This window comes from Hyperoodon ampullatus, assembly GCF_949752795.1.
Source record: "Hyperoodon ampullatus genome assembly, chromosome: X".
Classification (NCBI taxonomy): domain Eukaryota; kingdom Metazoa; phylum Chordata; class Mammalia; order Artiodactyla; family Ziphiidae; genus Hyperoodon; species Hyperoodon ampullatus.
The window spans coordinates 21064326-21091199 of NC_136913.1; positions in this window are offsets into that span (position 1 = coordinate 21064326).

Consider the following 26874-nt stretch of genomic DNA (forward strand, 5'->3'; position numbering starts at 1 on the left):
AAAGCAGAAACTGACACATCATTGTAAAGCAATTATACTCTAATAAAGATGTTAAAAAAAATAGACTGAGTAAGTAATCTCACTGCTGTTTACTGAAGCGGGAAGTAACAATTCCCATCATTGAAAGAGAAAAGAATGCAGCAAACTCATGGTCTCTTTACAATCAAGTATCAGGCCAGGGAAGGATAAATTATCAAACCAAACTGGAAAAGACAAGACAAAAAGAACAGTTTTTGTATGTGTGGAAGAAACTTAACCCCAGATACATACAGCCCTTAAGACAAAGCACCAGTTAAATCTTTTCTTTCTTTCTTTCTCCTGGAAAGAATGTTTGAGCCGGAAATAGAATACCTTTGTAATTTTCAAACACTTTATAGTGTGCTTTCACATATATTATTGCATTTGATCTTCACAACTACTCTTCCAAGTGGAATTTATTAATGTGCCCATATGATAGATGGGAACACCAAGTTCAGGGTACATAAGCAACTTGAAGCACATAAACTGTGATCAAGACAGCATTCAATGCTGAGCCTTCTGATCTCGAGGCTTTCCTTGGGAAAACACACTGCTTCTCCCTCTTGCTTTGAGCCAAACTTCAAAAGTAGCTGAGAAAAAAAGTGAAAATCGTGTAACTCTTAAGATGAATTATTCAAAAGCTGGGGTCAGCTCATGCCCAGATGCATTTGGCCTCAAATTAGTACTGAAGCTGATTTCTAAAAGGTAAATGTTTGACCAGTCTATGTATAAAAATCACAGTTAAAAATACTTTTTGAAGAACCTAGGGGCAGGACGGGAATAAAGACACAGACCTACTAGAGAATGGACTTGAGGACATGGGGAGGGGGAAGGGTAAGCTGGGACAAAGTGAGAGAGTGGCATGGACATATACACATTACCAAATGTAAAACAGCTAGTGGGAAGCAGCCGTATAGCACAGGGAGATCAGGTCAGGGCTTTGTGTCCAACTAGAGGGGTGGCATAGGGCGGGTGGGAGGGAGATGCAAGAGGGAAGAGATATGGGCATATATGTATATGTATAGCTGATTCACTTTGTTATAAAGCAGAAACTAACACACCATTGTAAAGCAATTATACTCCAATAAAGATGTTAAAAATAAATAAATAAAGTATTTGGGGGTTAATAATCAACTGAGAAAAAGTACTTCATTGTATCTCAGAATATGATTAATACTTTTCTCTAAAACCCATTTTCTGTTTCCCCATTGCTTGATGTTAGATTTAATAAAGTACTAAACATACAGGAGATACTTAATGTGTCCCTTGAGAATGAGGCCCTAAAAAGGCCTGCATAACAATTTTATTATTATATTTAGGCAAGCTTGGATCTGCCATCTATATTATTAGGCAAAATTCCTATGGTTCAGAATTGTATAATAACATGATCAAACCACAATTTCAGGAGCTTACAATAACAAAAATCTATTTTTCTTGCCTATGGGTTTGTGAGTAGGGTGCATTTCTTGACTAGCTGAGCCAATTTAGACTCCAGACTTCATATCAAGTTCATGTATGTAACACGTGTCTTCAACATTCTGGGGCCAGAAACTACTAGTGAAATGTTCTTCGCGTGTTCTCTCTCTAGCAAAATTGCAAGAGACCAAACCAACCTATCTGAGCACACTGAAACCTTTTGCTTATCTACCAGCTGATATTCTACTGTCCAAAGCAAGACACATGGCCTGACATCAGTGCAGTGGGAAATAAACTCTGTTTCCTCTATTGGGAAGAACCACAACGTAGGCGCATTGATTTATAATTCTATTACTAGAAAGGAGTGATGAGCTGGGAAACTTAATGGTATCTACAAATGGGAAATTTTTATGTCAAAGTTGCATTAACTACGGTTATTAAATAACTTTGTTTCCTTATTAAATAACTTTGTTTCCAAAAAAAGTATTTCAAAATTCGTTGTTAGAGTGTTGTAGTGTAAGGGAAGTACCCAGAAGTGAGGTTAGAAAAGTTAGAGTCAGATTGTGAAAGATCTTGAGTATCATGCCAAAAAACTGAGCCTTTGCCCCAAGGATAATGGGAAGCCACTGAAGCTACCTGCACTTTGTATTCAGAAATCCCAAAACACATCACCTCCTATATCCCGTAACAACAGTGCCCCAGGAATACATCCCAACCAAGTCTGTTTCATCCTCCTTGCCCTTACCTGGACCTGGTGGGGCTTTCAGTACACTGGGAAGATAGTAGTTACACAGCCAATTGTGCTGATTTATTTTAATTAGAATTAAAATAACAAAATTGAAGAAAATGCAATTATTTTGTTACTTGTATTTTAATTAGAATTTATTTGAATGATTTTCAATGATTTATTTTAATTAGAAGTTGAGTGGTAGAACTGAGGGAAAATGATGTTTTGAATGGTATCTGCCCTATTTCTACGGAGATCTTGCCTCAGAAGAGGATTTTTACTTTGTCTTTTTTCCCCTCTTTTTATCTGTTCCAACTTTGCCTGTCTTCATTCCCTTTCTCATCTCACTACTGCCTGTTATATAAACAGGCTGATGTACATGACTCAGAAGGTCTCCAGGGCCCAACTACCAAGCATCCCACTGTTCCTGTCTACCTGAATGCTATAGTGATACGCGTGATAGAAAATATAAAGAATTGTATACCAAGCACATATGGCATACTCTCTATGCCAGTAATACTCCGTCTTCTCCTGATACCCTGACAAATGTAGTCTCTTTGCTTCCCTAAAGTTGTGATAAGGACATGGGTGAAAATCAACTTGCTGAGTTTAACCCTCATAAAATAGAATGCATTTTGATTGGCAGAGCAAAACTGGGAAGGTCTGACAATGTAAGCGTCTATTCATTTTATACTTGAAAAGATTAGGAAAGCTTTGACCCTCTAACTACAGATATATTTCTTGAGTCCTTATTCAGTCATTCAACATACTAATTAAATGTCTACAATGTTCCAGGCATGGTAGTCCCAGGCTAAGACCTAAAAATTCTATTATGACCCCAAACAGACAGCTCTGTAGCCGTAGGACCAAATTAATTGGTATAGAAGGGGGGAAAAAAGGACTTCGAGCCAAAAAGAGCAATGGTCTCTCAAATACTGGCCAAGTGAGCTTAAGGAGATCATTTTAGCTCTCTGATATTCTATTTTCTAGTGTATAAAATGGAGATAATGATATTTAGTCGACCTTCCTACCAGGGAAAACTGTATCAATTGTCATTTATGTGCGAGCACAGAAAAAATGCCTTATATCAATATTATTTTGAATTTTGAACAACAGAATGCCTTAGAGAGATCACTCTAATTTAAGGACATTGATATAATATCCATCACTATTTCTGTGTAACAGAAGACCACAAAATCTCAGTAGAACAGAACATGGCCATTCATCTTTATTCTCATCAGACTAAGGTCAGCTAGATTAGCTCTACTTCAAGCTGCAGGTTGACCAGAATGATTCTGTTCCATGTATCTCTTATTGTACTATGGCCAGTGGGCTACTAGGATGGCATGCTGTTTTCAGGGCAGTGGCAGAAGCATAATAAAGATAAGGTGAAAACGTAAGATGCTTCTTAAGGCTTAGACTCAGAACTAGTGCACTGTCATTTACACCCACATTCCACTGGTCAAAGACAATCGTGTGGCCAAACCCAACATCAGTGAGATGGAGAAATATATGTCCACAGTGGCAGGGAAAAGGGAGTAAATATTTTCTGAATAATCTAAATCATTCCAATTTTTCTTTTCTCTAGTTAAGACTTTTCTGAGAACAAGCTTGAGTAGGATATATGCTTTCAACATTCCATTTTCCTGTTCAAGCACCACAATTTCTCCACAGCATGTGTTTATTAACTAACCCAGCAGCCGTTACTAACCCCTTCCTAGCTTGACATCTCCATTAGAGAGGGTGAAAAGCCGAATACTTCCTTCCACAGCTTCCTTTGCCCCCAAGGGTAGGCATGAGGCCCAGTTCCGTCCAATGAAACAAAACAAAGTCTGACATAGACTTTTGGAAAAGCCTTTGATCCCTTTAAAAAGGGACAGGTATGAGATAAGAGCTGGCTGGCATCACCATTTCCATTTTCCCAACATGAATGTAGAAGTGATGCCTGGACCTATAGCAGCCATCTTATGACTATGACGTAGCAAGCATGAGAACAGAAAGCCAACATGTTCAGGCCTGGTTCCCTGACAGCATCAATGGGCATCTCATCATGTAAGCAAAGTAAACCTTTATTTGTGAAAGTCACTTTTGTATTACTTGCAAGTGAATTCATCCTACACCAGCTCCCAATTGTCTACTAGATAAAATCCAAACTTCTGCCGTTTCTTTCTATAGCCTTACTAACTTGGTCCACACCTGCCTACCCACCCTTTGCATATGTGCTCCCTCAACTCAAGCCAGACTGTTCTCCTCATACATCTCACTTCACATTTGCCAATTACAATCCATCCTTCAACACCAATTTCATATTCAACTTCCTCCATGAAGTTCAACTCACAGTGAACTCCTCCCTTTTCTGAAACCCACTATGCACTGATTTTCTAGCAAGAACACAGCTTAGCTTTTGTGTTCTCAATACTACTTAGGTGACTGTTTCTTAATACATAAGAAGAGTGGGGGACTTCCCTTGTGGCACAGTGGTTAAGACTCCACACTCCCAATGCAGGGGGCCCAGGTTCAATCCCTGGTCAGGGAACTGGATCCCACATGCATGCCACAACTAAGGAGCCTGCCTGCCGTGGCTGGGGAGCCCGCATGCTGCAACTAAAGGAGCCAGCAAGCCTCAACTAAGACCCTGTGCAACCAAATAAATACTTTTTAAAAAGTGAGCATTTCTTATGGATGGATGCCCATGGTTTCAAATGGTACAGGTCCTACAGCATGGCACAATGTACATTTATTATTACATATAGGACATAGTCTCAAATTTACAAACAGACTGGTGTCCAAGTAGGTTTTGGTTGGTTAGTTGTAAGTTAGGATATATTTTCCATAAAATATCCAATCTACTTACCTGGATATGCAAAGAGCATCTCCTCATCTTTCCTTTGCCCTAGGCCAGCCCTAAGCAATATTCACCTGTTTGTCCATTCATCCACCAATTAAATAATTATCAGGTACCTACATCGTGTAGCAACCTATTTTGATGAGCTATCTTAACACATCTATCTCCCTCTCTACTGCTTTCTAGAACACCAGCTTTTTACTGCCATCCTAAACTGCAACTCCGACTTCCTCTCTGTCTTCAATGCTCCTACATTGCCAAAGTGATCTACATCTCCTACCCTACAGGGCCTTTTTTTTCATACAGTGATCTTGGTTACACATTAGGAGAAAAGCACTCTAACTGCTGATTCACACCAGCTATGAATCACTGAGAGCCCCTTATGGGTCCCCTGTGCTCCGGCCTCTCTTGTTCACATAAAATAATCTTTCAATTCTGAAGAATTTCACTCCAGATGCAAATCAAGAAAGCTCAGACACTGTCGAAGAAGTCATCAGGAAGCAGGTAAAATACCTCTTCTCTGAACCCAGGGGCAAGTCAAACATCTATTAGCCCTCCACTTCTGAACCTAAGATATCCTTTTAAAAAGGGTTTTCTTGGACTTCCCTGGTGGCACAGTGCTTAAGAATCTGCCTGCCAATGCAGGGGACACGAGTTCGTGTCCTGGTTCAGGAAGACTCCACATGCCTCAGAGCAACTAAGCCAGTGCACCACAACTACTGAGCCTGCGCTCGAGAGCCCACGAGGCACAACTACTGAGCCCGCGTGCCTAGAGCCCATGCTCCACAACAAAAGAAGCCACCACAATGAGAAGCCCACACACTACAACGAAGAGTAGCCCCCACTGGCCGCAACTAGAGAAAGCCCGCACGCAGCAACGAAGACCCAATGTAACCAAGAATAAATAAATAAATAAATGTTTAAGGGTTTGCTTTAGGTATGGTTGACATACAATAACCTGCCCATATTTAAAGTGTACAAAGAACGTCTGATGTGTAAATACTCATAAAATCATCAAGACTATGAACATTTCCATCACCTCGAAAAGTGTCTTGTTTCTTATGTAATTAACTGCTCTGCTTTCAGCCACTAGAAATTAGTTTCCATTTCTTATGTTTTTACATAAATGGAATCAAATAGTATAGATAGATGGAGATAGTTTTTTTTTACTTCTTTCCTTCAGCAGTCATTTTGACATTCATTCACCATGTTCTTAAACGTATCAATAGCTCATTCCTGTATATTGCTGAGTACTATTATACGGACATTCCATATTTTTCTTATTCATTCACCTGTTGATGGATGTTTGGGTTTTTACCAGTTTTTACTAGCAGCAAAGAAAATTGCTATGGATATTCACGTACAAGTCTTTGTGTGGACATATACTTTCATTTTTCTTAAATGTCTGGGAGTGGAATGGCTGAGTTATATGGGAACTTAAAATATCTTTGAAAACTGAAGACTTTCTCGATTTCTAATGTATTAGCATCAGAGGAGCTGTTAACAGATTCAGAGGTGAGAGGCATTTAAACATCATGTGTTTGTAACTAGGGAATTTCTTATGGCTGGGAAACAATTCTCCACGAGGATCTCGCATTCCGGCATGTCCTCTGAGCAAAGGCACTAACAGCTTTTGTTCCACACTATCTTTTCAGAGATGTTTGTCTATCACAGAACCAGGACTCCAGTGAGGCTAACATAGCACCTAGGATTCCAAGTTGAAAGAAATACTCGCTCTCAAGGTTGCGCAAGTGTACGGTCAGCACTTGAGCGAGTACCTCCTTAATGCTGTGCCATAGGCACCTCAGTTGCCTCACGCTAGCCCTAAAACTATTTAGCAGACAGCCTTAGAAGATAAGAGATAGCGACTACCTCCTTGCTCTCTAGGATAATAAAGGTATTACCTCCCTTTGGGGCAAAGGCTGGGCAAGTTTGCTAACAGCTCCCTTTCAAAAATTTTGCTTTGTTTGTTCAGGGCTCCTAACCTGGGATGCAAACCCACTGTGTGTGCAACATCTACCCGGGCCCACTTCTGTGTCACTTCTATGGCACTTGGGGGAACTGGTACAAACATGAAGCTCATACTGACAACTGTACCATGAGTAATGAAGTCCTTTGTCTCTGGCCAAGGAGCCTGATGTTTGCTTTGGCATCCGTGAAACTATGGCAGGCTCACTTCTTAGGTTGCAAGCAGGGAAAAATCTTAAACCCTTCAGTTTTCGACACCTATTCCCACAGAGTGACATCAAATCCATTATCTTGATACTCAGCCAAGAGAGAACTTTTAGGGAGTACAAGCACCGGCTGAATGCTCTTGGGCAAGAAGCTTGACAGAATTTATCCTAACCCCTCTGTATACTCCATTATTTCACTCCATTTATTCTTTCAGCAAGCATTTAGTAAACTCTAACTGTATTCCAAACACTATTGAACAGTGATAGAAAACGAATATAACTTCTACCCTCCTGGATTCACAACCTAGTGGAGATATCTGACAAGCAAACTAAAAATTATAATTGAAGGAGATAATTGCTGTAACCAAGACGAATAGTCAGGGAAGGCTTCAGAGAAGATCAGGTTTGAGTTGAGGCTTGAAAGAACCATAGGCACTCACTGGATGGCAGTTGGGTGGAGAGAACAGGCAAAGTCATTCATGTATGAAAAGAGACTGTTTAAGTTCAGGCAACGTGGCTAAAGAAGAGGCTGCATGTTGAGGGGGAGATCAAAAAGGAGGAGGGGCCATGGGAGAAAGAGTGGGGTGCTGGGCAAGAAACTGAACAGATATTTGAGAAGGGTCTGAAATGCTAAAGTAAGGAATTGGGGCTTTAATTAAAATGGATGCTCCCAAGTTGGCTTTCACTTATTTGTTTTGCTTTGAAGTGAGGAAGTCAGGGGATTTATGTTTAACCCATTGAATTATGACCATTTGCATCTATAAGAATTTCCCCTGCTAGGTTTGAGCTTTTTGTGGGACTGAGGGACCCTATATTGTTCACCTTTGCCCTCCAATTCCACTCCATGAACAGAGCTGCCACTCAAAAAAGTTACTTTAACTCATTAATACATCTTAGCAAATGAGTTACTCAGCAAAAACTAACTTCCCCTCTCAGATAATCCATACGTATTATATCTCTCAAAATATCCCCTGTAAATAACTAAGACATATAATTTGTTCAAAAACATCTCAATTCTTCATTTATCACCCCAGGTTACAATTTCTCTCTCTTTTTCCGTGACTTTATTCATGAGACAGCATATTTTTTTAATTACTTTGTGCAGGATACTAATACAGTACTTACCTCTACTCTGAAATGAATTTCATATTCTTTTCATTAAATATACTTCTTTCAAATTTATAAGGTGTCATGTATTACTCATTGACAAGTCTTGGCTTGTGTTACTGATTATATATAACTTTTTCCATGTATCATAAGTGGTCATTTAAATGGAAATAAAAATTATATTTAATTGAACTCATAGCTGGTGAATTATTTTCTCATTCCAAACATTTTCTGGCCACTTGTCTCTGTCAAATATTATAGATGAAAAATCTTTCATTAGCACACTTATAACAAGAAACTCATGTACCAATATTTATTTTCTCTTAAAATATTTTCTTGAGTCTAAAAATTGATATGTTAATAGACTATGGAAAACTCTGGAGTCAAAATATTTCCCTTATTTACAAAAAAAGTGAGATTATATGTAGGTATATGGTCCAATGAAACATTACCAAACTCTAAATTCACTTAATTCTGCCCCTTTTCTTTCAGTTCAAAGTTCTTTGTTCAATGTACAATTATAGAGAACTTCTTCCTAGTCAAAATTGTTTTAAATGCATTATAATTTTAAGGAATTCTTTCTCTGGTTATACATAGATACATAAATATATATTTTACATCTATGTATAACCAAATCACTTTGCTGTATAGTGGAAACTAACACATTGTAATAAATCAACTATATTTCAATAAAAAAAATTTTTAAGCTTTTTAGTTTGGTATAGTTCTTGTTTATTTTTGCTTTTGTTTCCCTTGCCAGAGGCCACATACCCCCCAAAATATTGCTAAGACCCATGTCAAAGAGCATACTGCCTATGTTTTCTTCTAGAAGCTTCATCCTTTCAAGTCTTACACTTAAGTCTTTAATCCATTTTGAGTTTATTTCTGTGTATCACATGAGAAAGTAGTCCAGTTTGATTCTTTTGCATGGAGCTGTCCAGTTTTCTCAACACCATTTACTGAAGAGGCTGTTTTTTCCCACTGTATATTCTTTCCTTTGTTACACATTAATTTCCCATATAAGTTGGTAATTAATGTTTATTTCTAAAAGGCAGTGTAGAGCTCAAATGACACAATGCAAGGAAAAGCAATTTGTAAATTCAATCTAGTTTTCACTTTGCATTTTCTCCTAAGCATATGTATTTTCACCATGCCAAAAATATACTCATACATACCCTCGATAAACACACAAATGCAAAATCCTCTTGGGCCTCCAGCCTCAGTCACATCCATTAACTCCCCTTTCACTGAGCAACCATTACTGTGAGTTCACTGTAAAGCATGTCTTTTGGGCATCTGACCACATTGATTGTATGGAGAGATCTACTTCTTTACCCTTTAACCGCAGTTTGTTACTCCATTTTGTAAAGACAGTGCTTTTTTTTTTTTTTTCTCTCCACAGAGATTTATAGAGTTTCCTATTTTATTCGTATAAATGGGCCTGAGATTAACATCCTTCCTTGGTCCCTCCTTGTGCACCGGTTTGAATGTGTAGGGCATACACTTCGAGGTGGAACTTCTACGTCATTAGGGTACAAGTATTTTATACTTGTAACTCATGCTGGCAAAAACCTTTCCAAGGTAGCTCTACCAGTTCACACTCTCACCAGCAGTGTACCTCAGAGGATCCTTTTCCTCATATCCTCAGTATTTTCACACTTAATAGTTTGGTCCTTCTGATGAAGAAATGACAGTTGATTGGTTAATAGTGAAGATGAATTTTTTTTTACATATTGGATTAAACACTTGAATTTCTCTGAATTCCCTCTGTACAGTGTTTGCTCATGTTTCTATTACATTTTCTTCCTTTTATTGAGGTATAGTGGTTCTTAATGCATTTTGGATACTAATCCTTTGTTATATAAGTTAAAAAGTATCTTCTCCCCATCTGTTGCCTGTGAATTTTGTGTGTAATAGTGTCCTTCGACTTACAAAAGTTTATGTTGATGTAGTTGAATTTATTCTTCTTCCATGCTTTGTGCTTTTAGTAAATTGTACTATTAAAAGTCTTCCACTCTCCGTGGTCATAAAGATATGATTCTACAATTTCTTGTGAATATTCTAAAGGTAAACTTAAACATTTAATTCATCTGGATTTTTATGAACAATTTTATGAATTTTTATTAGGCAATCTATTTTTTCATATGAAAGTAATTTTCCCAGCGTGATCTATTGAATGACCCATCACTTCTCCTTTGATTTACCACGTCACCTCCCTCATAGAACAATTTTCCATTTCTTTCTAGATTCTATGATCTATTTGTCTCTTTCTGCACCAACAGTATGCTATGCTAATTACTACAGCTGCACAATATGTCCTAATGTTTAGTAAGTTCCTTTCACAAACATCTTTTCTGTTCATTTACTATCCTACAAGGATTTCAGAATCTGGTTGAGTTCAATTAAAAAGCTCAGTGGGATTTTTGGTATGACAATGAATTCATAGATTAATCTGTGGAGAATTGACATCTTTAACAACGGTGAGTGTTCCAATTGAGTAATGTTGCTTGTACCTGCATTTATTTAGACTTTTATCTCCTTCAATAAAGTTTATTTTTCCTTAAAGTTCTTCTATATATTTTATTGCATTTGTAGTTCTACCAGGTTTGTATTTCTGTTATACCAAAAAGGATCTTTTTTCTTTCATTGGTTACTGCAGCTATGAGTACACTATTATTTTTTATACTGTTCTTATCTCAAGAAACTTACCTTAACTATTATTAGTTTTATATTATGGGTTTATCCTCTTGGTTTTTTTTTTTTATTAACAGTCTGCAAATACAGAGGGTCCCCGACTTATAATGGTTCAACTGTAGGTTAATGCAAGTGTTCTCAGCACGTTTGAGGTAGGCTAGGCTAAGTTACGATGTTCAGTAGGTTAGGTATATTCACTGCATTTTCGACTTAACAGTATTTTCAACCTAAGATAAACTTACCAAGATGTAACCCCACTGTAAACCAAGAAAGATCTGTAATCAAAGTTTGGGCTTCTCTTAAGTCCTTATACTTCTTTTTTCCCTGTTTTATTAAATTGTAAGACCTCCAGTACAATATTAAGTAGGAAAAATGGAGACATTCTCATCATGTCCCAATCCCAGCCTCAATGGGAATACTTCTTAAATGTCAGCATCAATTATGATGTTTGCTCATTTTGTTTCTATTTACGAGATTTTTCACTAACGACTTTTCAAATTTTTATCCTTTTTTGCCATTGACTGGGATAAATATATACACCCGTTTTCTTTTAATTTGCTAATGTAGTGAGTTCACTGATAGCTTCTATGTTGAAGATTCTAGCATTCCTGGTATAAATTCCCACTTGATTTTACAGCTTTGCTATTTATCCAATTCTTTTTAAGATGTTGGGGGTAGGAGTTTATTAATTTATTTATTTTTGCTGTGTTGGGTCTTCGTTTCTGTGCGAGGGCTTTCTCTAGTTGTGGCAAGCGGGGGCCACTCTTCATCACGGTGTGCGGGCCTCTCACTGTCGCGGCCTCTCTTGTTGCGGAGCACAGGCTCCAGATGCGCAGGCTCAGTAGTTGTGGCTCACGGGCCTAGTTGCTCCGCGGCATGTGGGATCCTCCCAGACCAGGGCTCAAACACGTGTCCCCTGCATTAGCAGGCAGATTCTCAACCACTGCGCCACCAGGGAAGCTCCTATTGGAGTTTTTATATCAGTGTTCCTTAGTGATATTGGCCTATGGTTTCTGGCTGACCCATTGGCTTTAGTTACAGTCATATAAAGTGAGTTTTATGTATTTTCCTTTAAATATATTCTACAGCAAATCCTGAAGAAACGAGTTGTCTATTCTCTTAAATTTTGGTAAAACTTCACTCTTAACTCTCTAGTCTTTGAGTTTTGAGGGAGGTAAGTATTTTAAATCTGTTTTAATGACTTGTTACTGAAGCTCGCTACTTCTGAGTCAAGATTGTGTATGTGTGTACATGTATGTACATACACAGTGTATATATGCTTATTTCTAGAAAATCCCTAATTGTCCAGGTTTAAGTTCATTGACCAATTTCTCTAAGTAATTTAGATTTCTGTTGTTGCTATGAGTTATGCCATGGTTTTTCATTCCAAATATTTTTTTTTCTAATTTTCTAGATCACCCTTGCCTGAGATTTGCCTGTATCATTTTTTCTGAAGATTTAGCTTTTGGTTGTATACATCTAAAATGATTTTTTAATTCATTTTTTTTCTGTATTTACTTCCTCACTTTGGCTTTACTGTTTTTCTTTTACCAGTTTTCTAGAGTTGTATCTTAAAACTTATTTGTTTTAAGAGAAGACCATGAACCGAGACTTCCCTGGTGGTCCAATGGTTAAGAATCCACCTTCCAATGCAGCGGATGCTGGTTCCATCCCTGGTCAGGGAACTAAGATCCCACATGCCACGAGGCAACTAAGCCTGCATGCCACAACTGCTGAGCCCACGTGCTGCAACTAAGACCCGATGCAGCCAAAAATAAAATTTTTTTAAAAATAAAAGGTTATTTAAAAAAATATACAGACCATGAACTTCCCTCTTAAAATTTCTTTGGCTGTATTCCGTAAGTTATGAAATACAGGGCTTTTACTACCCTTCTAAATACTTGAGTTTACAGGAGTAATATATATTGGAGTTAAAACCATCCTCACTTCTGTTTTCAGATGTGTGAAGTTAAACTATTTTATTTATTTTGAGCTGAAAAATGGCCTATTGGATATTAGCTTTAGGAATTTGTTCAGACTTAAGATTTTAGCCTTGTCTATGGTCTGTTTCTTAGAGCATCCTATGTACACTCTGAAGAATGCATATTGTTAGGTACAAAATTCTGTCATATTTTGAGGCTCTGTTGTAAAGTCTACTTACGTTTGTGACTGCTGCATTTCATGAATTAGTCCTATCATTTCTAAATGTCCCCCTTTGTGCTTTTTAATGTTTTTTGTTCCTGTAATCGTATTTTCTGATTAATCTAAGACAGTTTTCTTCGGGTTAATATTTTCCTGGTTTATCTTAACCCCAAGCTTACCCTTATTTTTACATCTTCCTTTGTAAGCTGCATATAATTGGCTTTTATATTCTAGTCTGAGACTCTTAACTGAGGATCTTAGTCCACTTGCATTTTTGTGATTACTACATTTGAACTCAATTCTACCACCTTTTAATTTACTGTGCTTTCCCTTTATTTCTATTTTCCTGCCTTCACTTTAACTGACACCATTTTTTCTTCATGTTTTTCTCCCTCTTACTAGCTAATAGCCATGGTCTCTTTCTTTACTTTAAGTGGTGACAAAGTTTTAAAAGGTATATACTTGAATTTGTTTGTCTACTGAATATTAAGTTAAACATTACCTATCTCTGTACCACAAGGCAAGAAATCTGACCATACTTTTCCTCCAAATTCCACTGGAATACAAAGATTTACTGTTGTTTGTTGTCAATTATCCTTTTGTAGATAATGTCCTTCCCCCCTCTGGTAGCTTTTGTGGTTTTTTCATCTGAGATGTTTTGAAGTTTTATTCCAGTGGGTGTAGATATTTTTTAAAGTCCTGCTCAAAACTTGGAAAGAATTGTAACCTTCAGTTATTTCTTCAACTATTAGTCCTTATACCAGCTCTGCTTTGAAAAGCCTGTGATAGGTTAGAACCTATTTTCCATCTCTTTATAACTATGCTGTATTTCGTCTATGATTACCTCCACACTGGTTACACAAGTCACATGAGATAGTTCTTACAGTGGCCTCCTCTGGGTGACTCAGTTTGGGGCTTATATTTGGCCTAATTCCAGGTTTTTTGGTCCATACATAAGATTAGTTTCAGAATTGCAAAAACATTTTTTCAAATACTTGAGGATTTTCATGGTAAAAGAAGGCATGTTTTATTCAACTAGCAAAAACTAAGAAACAGTCTTAGATGCAGGCAGAGAACAGTAAATTTTCATTTATCAAAAATTATAAAATCTCTCCACCTGTCTCTGTTAGTCATAGAAAAGTTCACCTATAAATGCTTCAAAATATAAAGACAGTCATTACATGAATACAAATTATTTTTGTGAAAAATGCATTTTGCTAATCCTCATCCATTCCTTTGGGGCCAATATCCTTCCAATCTGTCATCATGCATATCCTTATCTTAAAGGCAATTTCCTTGAACATGAGAATTAACACTTACCAAATGTCAATGAAATAATGTCCTGAAAACACCCATCTCAGAAAACAGTTTTAAGCACTTTATTGTGTGTGATGTGTCTGTCACACTTTAAGAGAGCAACGAGACTTAACACAATCACAGTCACTTGAATACAGCAAAAGCCTTGAAACCAAGTTGACTTGCTTTCTTGAGTAAAACAAAATGGAGTCTTAGAGGGATTAACTTTACAACATCAGAGTTCTAATGGTTAAAACAGCTCATGTTTTTCTTTAAATTTAGTTCTTTTAATAAAAAAAGAAGGTTCTAACCACAGTTGGATGAGGTTAACTCACTCTTGGCCATATTAAGATGGCTCAGGGCTTCCCTGGTGGCACAGTGGTTGAGAGTCTGCCTGCCGATGCAGGGAACACGGGTTCGTGCCCCGGTCCGGGAGGATCCCACACACCACGGAGCGGCTGGGCCCGTGAGCCATGGCCGCTGAGCCTGTGCATCCGGAGCCTGTGCTCCGCAACGGGAGAGGCCACAACAGTGAGAGGCCCACGTACCGCCAAAAAAAAAAAAAAAAAAAAAAGGCTCAGTCTTGTAAAAGTTTATAGTTTGCAGTGTGCTTTCATATATATATATATATATTAAAGCATGTAGTCTCCCCCAAAAGCCTGTATTGTTTTGCTGAGACTAAGTGAGGTTAAGTGACCTGTGCAGCCACACAGCCAGTCAGTGGCTGTACCAAGACTCCCATTTATGCCACTCAGCCCTAGGTGTTTGCCACCTAAATCCAGCTCCTTAAGTCACCTGGGTGAGAAAAAAAAAATCACTGTAGCAAACAAGACCTGTAAGATTCACTTCATGACCCCTTAGTTTACAGTTTACTACAAGATTTCACTACCACAAAAAATCTAGATTTTATTACAAGCATATCTAATCTGTATTTAGACAAGCTTTGGACCAAGATTTAAGAGATATTCCACCCCAATGAGATAACTTCGTTGAAGTATCAGCCACAATCACAACTCAGTTCTAGAAGATTTCCATCCTTTCAATAAAATCTCTTGGCCATTTACATTTATTCCCTTCACTTCCCTCACCTCCATGCCTAAGCAACCACTAGTCTACTTCCTGTCTACAGATTTACCTTTTCTGGACATTTCATATAAATAGAATTATATAATAATGTTGCCTCTTGTGTCTAGCTTCTTTCACTTAGAATAATGTTTGAGGTTTATCCATGTTTCAGCACGCATCAGGAGCTTGTTCCAGTTTATTGCTGAATAGTATGCCATTTTATCAATTTACCTCATTTAACTAATCACCAGTTGGTGAACACTTGCGTTGCTTCCACTATTTCACAACCCATTTTTACTGCAGTTTGGTAGCATATGGTTCACATTCTATGTCGTCTTCTCTAAAACTCCAACTTCCTAAACAGCTGAGTATGCCTGTAAGACGTCAGATCTGATGCCTCAGCTCCCTCTGCTATCTGTGACCCTCCTCACCCCCCAGTCCAATGGGGTATAACAAAGCCAGCTTTTAAGGACCATAAAGGCCATTATATGACTATCACCTTGGTTTTTCATAATCAACTATGAACAGGGTCATTTAAGGCATTTCTCTAACCTCTAAAGCTGTGGTTATGATCACGCAACTCACTTTTACTAAAAGGCACTGAATTGTGCACTTAAAATGGGTAAATTTTATGGTATATAAATGACCTCGATGAATTTAAAAATGAAGGTTAGGGACAGCAAATGACAAACCTAGGGTATAGAAACCTAAAAAAGGTTCAAGATGTCAACCTGAACAGTCACCCCCCTCCAAGGCCCAGAGAAAATCCTGAATGAGTCTGTTAGGAGTTCATTAGTTGCAGGGTAATCTTGCTGGCATAAACCCAGTATCTGCTGAGCTCTGGACACTCACATGCCAAGCTTCAGCCTCTCCCACATTGGCCAAATCCACACAACTGGAGTAAAAGGGCAACAGCATACAAGGTGAAGAGAACAAGCTTTTAACTCTATCAGAACTACTTTCAAGTTTTGCATTTGCTACTTTTTAAGCAAAATAAGTTACCCGAAGTTTAGGGCAGATTTAACTAGTGAAAATATAAGATAACCAGTTACATTTGAATTTCAGATAAATAATTTGTATATATCTGTCACACGCAGTATTTGAGGCATACTTATACTGGAACACACTTGATACGTTCTTACCGAAAATTTATTGAAGTTGTTTGTCGTTTATCTGAAATGTAAATATAACCAGGTATCCTGTATTTTATCTAGCAACACTGAAATTTACATATCCCCTTAGTAATAAGAGATTATTAATAAAGCAAATTATAGGAATGTGAGGTTAAATACATTAGCAAGTGACCTCTAAGAATTAGCTTGTCATATAATGGTGCTTCTACTTGACTACCTCTTTAGATGTTCAATCATCCTCTGAGTGTGGAGGCTCATCCTGAACAACAGCTGGTTTTGATGGGATGTAAACAAATGATTCAAGTCTTGGTAACCTCATCTCCTAATAGCTGAAGTCTTGTAACCCTACCACAAACCACCGGTGTACAACAGCTAGTCATTCATGATAGACTAAGTCCTAGGCATTTCACAATAGGTAGTTCCTGTCAAGACAGAGGATCTAGTCTGGTATGGGGGGGGAAGTACTTAGAAACATGGAACATGAATTTAAAAACGGGTAAACACAAGGATCACAGCATAGAGAAATGAAGGAAGCAGTCTTTAGATACTGAGTACAGTTCTAAAACCAGAACCCTCCCCCTGGAGTCTTCGATGCCACCTCCCATTTATACTTCCACTGTTCTGTAATCACTTCCCTTCATGGTGACACCAGGCCAAGTCAAACCCACATATGCCAGGTTTTAGACGCTATAACTGAACCATCGCTCCCAGGCTGTGGAGTAGCAACAATGCAAGGTTATATTCATTCACCTGCCCTGACAGGAACAGCTTCAGTCAAGGCATCAGATCATTCAATAAATTTTTTAACTTTGATTCTAAGAGCAACAAAAAGTGTAGTCAACATAGATGAAAAGACAGAGGACCCCAATCCTATTACCTGATAACAACCTATAAGAAAAAAATGCTCCATGTGTTTTTATAAAGCTAGGATCATGCTCTACTTTTCTATCTTCCTTTTTTGCAATAACATTATTTCCCCCAAATATTTTCAAAATATGATTCTTAATGAGTACCCAGTACTCCATAGAATACTAGAGTAACTGTTCTATTTGTTCGTTGCTCATTTCTTATCATCTAGAATAAAATTAGTTATGTACTACTTTTATTGGCATTAACATAATTTTCCTTATGACAAGTTCCTGGAAAGGGAGTAGATAGGATAACTGCCAGATTTCTTTCTAGATAAGTTATACTAATTTATATTCCCGTTAGTACTCAGGATACATAGGAGGCCTACTTTTCTACATCCTACATCTCCCTGCCATAAGACTTCTTCAAATTTTTAAGGGAAAAAAATAGTTTATGGTTATTTGAAACCATAAGATAACTGATTTCTCTTTATACCTGCCCCCAGAATAGTCTTGGTCTTCACAGACTAGCTGAGAGGAGGAACCACAGGAGGGACCACTATGACTTTAAAAGTATGAGGCAAATGTCTGCTCTCCATCATCTGGTGGCCTATAGAGCTCTGTGAACAAACAAAACTTATGTAACACTTATTACTGGACTTATTCTCTGGAGTCGAAAGTAGACATATAGTCGAGTCTGAGAGTAAGGCCAACTATGTGCTCAGATACTGGAACTCCAAGAATCTATCACCAGATGGCCCATTCACACTAGGCTCTGTCCATCAGAGGATGGGCTATGGTAAACAAGCAGCATGGAGCTCAGAGAAGTTCGAGCCTAAGAGGTTTAGTAAATGAAAGGAGTCAAAATCCATAGTTTGGTCGGAGCAGAAACTAGCTTGAGGTGGAGCATTTTGGGGGTTTTGTTTGAGGAGCAAAGCAGCAGGCGTATTTCAGTCTCCAACTAATTCACTGTATATGACCAGTCAGCTACAGACAGACATAGATTTGTTTGAAGGGCAAGATAAAGAACTTTCTAGCATGACAAGGAACAGGTGATTTTAGTTAGTGAAGACTTGTTTAAAAAGTCCTTAGAACCAAAATAAATTTAAGACATGAATCGTAGGTCCTAACAGGACTTGGAACAGGATAAAGTAAACCTTCTTTAGAAAGTAGTATCAACTACTTAGATGATGTCTGAGCTTTTGGAATAAGTGGAATTCAATACCAAAACACAGGGATACAGTAGCTCAGAAGTCTAAGGAAGACAGTAAATGCTGCAAAACACCTTATGGTTGATTCAGGATGCCTTTGGGAAGGGTATAGCTATCACATGTAGTTACATAGTATTCTCTAGCAAGGCTGGCTCAAGGCGACGGAAGTCTTTCAAGATCAGATAGGCAATTCTGTAGATCCCCCAGCACCCAGTTACGTGGCATCGAGACAGTCAGAACATACAGATCCTGGTGGCCCTAGCCAGTTAGTGGTTCTGCCTGGCAGAGAAGAGTTTTAAGTACATACTTTTCTAAACTTAGAGTCCTGGCCTCTCCCGGTCTCAAGTATTCAGTCCTTTTTTGGGGGGGGGGGATTTTATTTTGAAAACTTCTCTACACTTCGTAAATTGAGTTACACCCACAAAAAAAGAAAAAAAAAATGCAGACCATAAGAACAGATTCTGGTCATTAAAAACATTTAGAGTTGTAAAAAGTATTATCACTTGGCCACTGATTTAATAAATGTATAATATGACCCACTTATGCTGACATTTGTGGGGTTTGGTGTTAGAGTCCTTAAGGATAAGTAAGGAAGTGTTCAAATCTTGAGCTAGTAACTTGTGAAGAGTTACTGGGCTTTAACGTGTCTCTGCTGTGTATTGTGGAGATTTCCATATTATTTAACAGTCTTTACACAGAAATGTGAAAATATTTAATCTTCTTCCCTTTTCAGGCTACAGGGCCCCAGAGCAGCACAGACAATGCAACAGGAGTAAAGAGAGCAACATTTGCTTTTTAATGTATCTTTCATCCAGTTGAAGTTTGTATCTTGCTTTCTCTTTACCCCTTACCTCCCTTTTAAGTGTTTTGGAAGAATGAGTCAACATTATCTCTGGAGAAAAGTAGCAGTGGCTAGAATTTAGACTCACAGCAATTCACTAGATTTACTCATTGTCGTTCAACGGGTGGTGTTCACTCTTCACTCTTCACTTTCTTATGCTTAAATTAGTGTCATAGATTTGTATTAATACCATATGCCATCAGTATCCATGGGTTAAATTATTTCATTTTAATGTAACTGTTAGCAGAAAAAGCAGAGTGAAAGAGCACCCAAAATAGAATATACATATCTAGACCCATTTCTGCACAAAGCTTGATGCAGAACCCTCAGTTCTATTTTAATGTTCATTAAAATATCTGTTGTTGAATCACTACCTGTTGCTTAAAACATAAGTAAAGCCAAGCTGGGGAATTGGATCAAAAGCCTCTGAAACAATAGAAATCCATACTGATAAATGGTTATCAATAGCCAATAAACTCAATTGTTCATTCCTTGCTCAATTTGCCAGAGTCTGGAAGTCAAAATAGGGCCTTTACAGGCCAAATTCAACCTAAAGAGGTATTAAAAACATCTGACAACTTTTCAAAAATACTTATGTCATGCTATGGGGTGGGGAAGGAATCTCCCAGTTTTGACTTCTGAAAATCTGGCAGCTCCAGGCTACACTCTTACAGGCCACCAGTCTTCTGGGGCTCCTGACTGCTGTCCTGTCTAGACACAGCACATGCTCTCCCAATGACCAGAGTCCTCACTCCTTCCCCACTTCCCTTATTTATGTATCAGTTGCTCACCACTGTAGGTATTTCAACTAGCTCCCCACTGTCCTAGGCAGACAGGGCCTCAGGCTTCCTGCTTCTTCCATACGAAGTGCCCCTTAGCCCTTAACAGCCCCTGACCAAGACAGTGAGGCTAAACAATACCTTAAGCCTGAGATTTACAAACCACCAGCAAACAGATCACCCTGCACCCCATCTCCTACCTGTCTGGCTGAGACAAGAAGTCTAACTCCCAGGCTTAGGATTAGACCCAGATGTATGGAGGAAAAAAGGGGCCAGAAAGGTGAGGAAACCAGTCCAAGGTCACACAGCCATTCAAAAAGCTGTGTTTATCTAGGACCCAGGTTTTTTGCTTTGGGACTCTACTCAGGACCAAGAGGCAGTGAGGAATCTTCCCAAAGGATATTAGAGCAGCTGCTGTGAGGATTCATGGCTTAGATTTAGGGAGAATATTTGCCCCACCATGGAATATTCTGTAGCCTTTAAACCCATCTCACCAGTGACATCTCACTGGTGTACAGCAGGCTCTACAACAAGGTGACGAAGCCAGCTGGGAGGGAAAAAAAGTCTACGAGACTCAAGTTTAACATTTGTCGCTTTTGTTTTTGTTTTCTACTCTGGTTTCCAACAAAGGGATTCAAGACTTGAGCAACAAATCAAGCAAACATCTGGTGGCTGGGTTGTCTAGCTTTCACCCAGCCCCCAGGATGTTAAAAGGAGAGACTCCTAAGCTGGGCATAAAGAAGCCTCTTTATTTTCCATGATCAAAACTGCCTTAGCCAGAAAGGCATCCAAGCCATGAGGCCTTCAGAGTAAGGGATAAATCCACTCTAGGCTGACAGGAGGGTCACCTTGGCCATTTCTTCCTTTACCTTAGGGAAGCTAGGTTAAGGGAAAAGGAAAGGTGACCAGTTTTGACTGACAGTGTCACTAAGTGTGGGAGGATAATCACACTATAGAAAATGATGTAATGGAAGCAGCCTACTGCTGTTACTCAAACTGGGTCCACAGACCAACACAGTATCACCTGGGAGCTTGCTGGAAATGCACATTTTCAGACTCTACTCCAGATCCACACAATCTGAGGATGGGGTCTTGGAGTTAAGTTCAACAAGCCCTTCAGATGATACTTATGCACAACTTGAATGAGAAGCACTAACCAAACATCTCAATAGCAGCCACAGTAAAACACATAGGACTCCAGGAGACCTGAAAGACCCCCATCTGGTCCCTGGGTGACATCTGGTCTTCTTCCATTGGCACAGGGTTCTGGTACTCACATAAGCAAGGCAAGTTCACTAGCAAAATAGATAGCATACAGAAAGAGCCTACTCATGAAAAAGCATGTTATACATCTAAGAATTATTAAAAAAACCCCAACACTTCAGTCTGCTTTCAGACTGAAACCTTCACCTGTAGGATCTTGGTTCAGAAAGGGATTAACTGTCCCTTTCAGTCCAGATGCTACTGAAATCTTGAGATTCTGTAACAGGTCCTTCCAAGGTTTAAGAGCAGGGATGAGACTCAGCTTTGACTTTTAGCCTTAGTCCATCTCCCTCATCACCATGGCTCAAGCTCACTGATTGCCTCAAGACCTGAGTGTATATGGTAGGCTGCACTTGAATTTATGTAAGTCTACAAGTAGCCATACTTACATAGGCTACATACAATCATGAAAATTATACTCATTAATCAAACACAGGGAACTCCCATTAAAGTCCCTATTGTACTAGAAACACCTGAAGAATTTGAATTGCCATTAACTGCAGAGGTATCTAATTTCAATTCTTCTATTTCCAAAAGAGATTGAGGCCCACAGTAATATACCTACTTACCAAAACACACAGAACTCAACAGCAGCCTAAGTGTAGAATCTAGCCTTCCTGACTACAAGTGCCCCACACTTCTCAGTGACTTTTTTTAGTGCAGCCAATTGGCTTGAACCAATACAATCACCTTCTCCAATAAATCTAACTATAAGCACCTGTGTTTTGAGCACACATGCTCCACTCTGCCCAGATCCTGGCCAACCAAGAAGTACACTAGATACACAATCCTCCAACCAATCAGGTCAGAATTAGCCTTGTTGCTCTAACCTTGGGAATTCAAAGAACCTGAACAGCCCTGAGGTCTATGTGCCTGTAATTATAAAAAAAAATATTAGCAACTACCATTTAATTAAGCATCTACTATTTGAATCCCTCTATAAGACCCTTTACATGCACTCTCATTTGACTAGGAGGACCATCTGAGGTTAGTTAAGTTAATTAAGGTCACACAACTAGGAACAGGCAGGCCTGTGATCCCGACTCAGGTTAGATTCTAGAACCCACCGTTCTTTCTACTGCCCTGCTTATGAAGAAGGGCCTTTCCACCTGGGTCTCCAAGCTGATATTCAAGTTTCTTCCCTTTGGGGCTGGAGCCCTCACCTTGAACCTAGGCAGCCTTGACTGGGGCCCTGACATCATATGTGTCTTAACAGCCCACTCCCTGCAAAGGCTGGACCTGACTTCTGGACTTTGAGTCACTGGCTGGAGTCCTGCTCCTACAGGGATGGGCATCTGGCAATAAGGCCAGTCACTTGTCACTGTCCAGACCACAGCTGCTGGCTCCATCTACTACACAAACCCTGGGGTAGAGTTAGTTCACCCAGCCTGATCCACTTTCAACACTTCGCCCATGGTTACCTACTATGGGTGAGCATTACCTTAAGCACCTGAAATACAGTGTTGCGGTACTCATTCACCCTGGACTTAGCCTGCCTCTCATCCACGACCACATAAGATCCTGACAAAAAGCATGCTGAAAAGAGATCAGATTTGGTATTACCAGAGGCGGGGGTTTGGGGGAAGGGAGATTGAATGAGGGTGGCCAAAAGGTACCAACTTCCAGTTATAATATAAATAAGTACTAGGGATGCAATGGACAATATCATAAATATAATTAACACTGCTGTATGATATATATAAAAGTTTTTAAGAGATTAAATCCTAAGCGTTTTCATCACAAGGAAAAAAAATTATATATTCTATTTCTTTAAGTTTTTATCTATATGCGACGATGGATGAACATTCATTAAACTTATTGTGGTAAGCATTTCATGATGTATATGTAAGTCAAATAATTATGCTGTACACCTTAAACTTATACAGTGCTGTATGTCAATCATATCTCAATAAAACTGGAAAAAGCCTACTCAATAAGTATTTCTTTGGTAGGGGGACATAGTTGGAAAGGCCTTGCCAAAGAGATAGCTCAAGAAACAACAAATCTCAAACATACACAGCGAGTTTCTGGGTGCCTGCAGGATCATGGCTTGTTCATCATACTGCATATCGTCAGAAGGAAACAACCAACACAGGTTTATAGTAATTACATCAGTAGCGATAAGAAGTTGAAAAACAAATGACATAGCTAAGACTGTGAGGCACATTGTCAGGTGGTAGCAGTTCATCCTATAGGAGCTATACCACAGATCAGTTCTTTCCTATGTGCATAGGAATCACCTGCGGCTCTTGTTAAAAATGTGGATTCTATCCCACTCCTGAGCATATATCCACAAAAGATGAAAACTAATTCCAAAAGATACATGCACCCCAATGTTCACAGCAGAACCATTTTAATAGCCAAGGCATGGAAGCAACCTAAATGCCCATCAACAGACAACTGGTTTAAGAAGGAAGCATTACTCAGCCATAAAAAAAGAACGAAATATTGCCATTTGCACCAACAAGGATGGACGTAGAGATTATCATACTAAGTGAAGGCAGAACAAAGAAAGAAATACTATATATCATTTGTATGTGCAATCTAAAAAATACAAATTAATCTATAAACAAAACAGACTCACAGACACAGAAAACAAACTTATGGTTACCAAAGGGGAAAGGGAGGAGAGGGAGGGAATAACTAAGAATATGGGATTAACAGATACAAACTACTATATGTAAGATAGATTAGCAACAAGGACTTACAGCATAGCGCAGAGAACTATCTTCAGTATCTTGTAATAACGTATAATGGAAAAGAACCTGAAAAATAAATACATATGTATAATTGAATCACTTTGCTGTACACCTGAAACGAACACAATATTGTAAATCAACCATATTTCAATAAAGTAAATGTGGATTCTAATTCAGTAGGTCTGAGGCAGTGCCTGACGCTCTGCATTTCTAACAAGTTCCTCTAACGTGCTAACACAGCTGATCCTCAGACTGCGCTTTAAGTAGTGAGCCCACAGACCTCACTGACCCAAGTTTAAAACAGAGAAAAAATATTTTACTTCCTTTGATTTAAGTTATGTAAGTAGATGGCACTAGAACCTTACAGCCAAGTTGCATGACCTTACCATAAAAGTAATCACTTACATAGGAAAAAAAAACAAGCCAGCATTGAGTCTCAGGCTGTGAGGGAGAAGGAGGTTGAGGGGTTTGGAAACACATACAGAAATCAAAAGGGGGAAAAAATAAGCCACAATCACATAAACAGCAACAAAGTCGTTCACTTGAATAAATATTCAGTGTTTAAAAAAGCAGAGAGGGCTTCCCTGGTGGCGCAGTGGCTGGGAGTCCGCCTGCCGATGCGGGGGGCGCGGGTTCGTGCCCCGGTCCGGGAGGATCCCACGTGCCGCGGAGCGGCTGGGCCCGTGAGCCATGGCCGCTGAGCCTGCGCGTCCGGAGCCTGCGCTCCGCAACGGGAGAGGCCACAGCAGTGGGAGGCCCGTGTACCGCAAAAAAAAAAAAAAAGCAGAGAATAAGGTACCTGCTAAAGTCAGGCCCAGCTCACACTAAGGAATGCCAGATAAGAACTAACCAGGCCTGGGACACCAGCTCACCGGCAAAGAGCAAGCAAATCTCAAAGTCTTAACAACGGGAAGAAATCAGTGCAGGCAAACCAACGCCAGGGTAAGCATAGGATCACAAATATAGATCTAGGCAAACCGATAGATGCCCGTAAGTGGGAAAGAAACAGCTTCTGATCTTCAGCTTCCAAAAGGAACTAAGCCAGGGAAATCCAAGTACCTTAGTCCCACAGGAAATAGTGTGTCCAGCAAGGAATCCAGGAAGGGATAAAGCATGGGAGCTAGAACACTGAGCAAAGACCCAAGTGTACGTGGCACCTTGAATCAGCAGTGAAGATGCGTGGCTCTGAGCCAACGAGAGGCCTTTTATGACTTCCTGAGTGCGGGGGCGGAATCAACGAGTTAAGTGAGTTAAGTGGATACAGCTGTGAAAACTGTCAACTACTGCTAGGCGTGTTAGCAGAGCAGTGAGCCTCAAAGTGTAGGTCCCCTATCAGTATTATCAGCATCACCTGGGAGCCTGTTAAGAAAAGTACATTCTCAGCCCCACTCCAAAACTACCGAATAAGAATCTCTGTGGGTGGAGCCCAGCAGTCCGTGTTTTAGCAAGTCCTCTAGGTGATTATGATGCATGCTTAAGTTTGGGAAACATTATAGTAGAGTCTATGGAAAGCATAAGTGGAAAGACAAGGCCAGGTGTGACAAAGGAAAGTCATTATAAGCAGCCCTAATAAGGGTGCTTTTATGAAGCTCAAGGCTAAAGCCAGTTTACAGGGGGGAGAAAACCCAGTAGAGAGAATGTGAAAGAATAATTAATAAAACCTGCTCAGAGATCAACAAAGTTGGGCAATGAAGTTCAGTGGTAGAGTTTTATCAATGTTGAAGAATCATCCGACCATGTGTATAATACTCATATTTAACTCTGATTAACGACAGACATTGTGAGTGTCAAGAGGGATCAACTCATAATGTGTCTGAAAATTTGCTCTTGCTGTATTTTCAAGAGACTCACCTAAAAGAAGTGCTTTCTGGTGCCAATTGCTTGTGAAGGTATCTTCTGAGAGGGGGGAAAACAGACTTGAGAAAAACCAACATGGTGGTAATGTGAGCTATTTGACAAAAATATTGAGAAAGAATTTTGTTTTAAATATGGACACAGGTGTCAGACAAAAGCCAAAAACATGTGGAGGTTTTTTTTGTGTGTGTGTGTGGTACGTGGGCCTGTCACTGTTGTGGCCTCTCCCGTTGCGGAGCACAGGCTCCGGACGCGCAGGCTCAGCGGCCATGGCTCACGGGCCCAGCCGCTCCGCGGCATGTGGGATCTTACTGGACCAGGGCACGAACCCATGTCCCCTGCATCGGCAGGCGGACTCTCAACCACTGCGCCACCAGGGAAGCCCCATGTGGAGGTGTTTAATTATACTGATTGATTCACAAAACATGTGTTGAACATCTACCCTATTCAGACACTAAGGATGCAAGACCGAATAAAATACCTCTTTCAAAATATTGCAGTAGGGGGATCTCCCTGGCAGTCCAGTGGTTAGGACTCCTTGCTTCCACTGCAGGGGGCGCGGGTTCGATCCCTGGTCAGGGAACTAAGATCCCCCATGTTGTGCAGCACGGAAAAGAAAAACAACTCACAAAATACTTGCAGTATGGTGATAAGGGCGGGGTGGAGGAGACAACAATAAATTAACCGTTGATAGAGCTGCAGTAGAGGTTCACCCAAGGAGCTGTGGGAGCATAGAGCTTCTCCAGAAAGCATCAAAGAGCT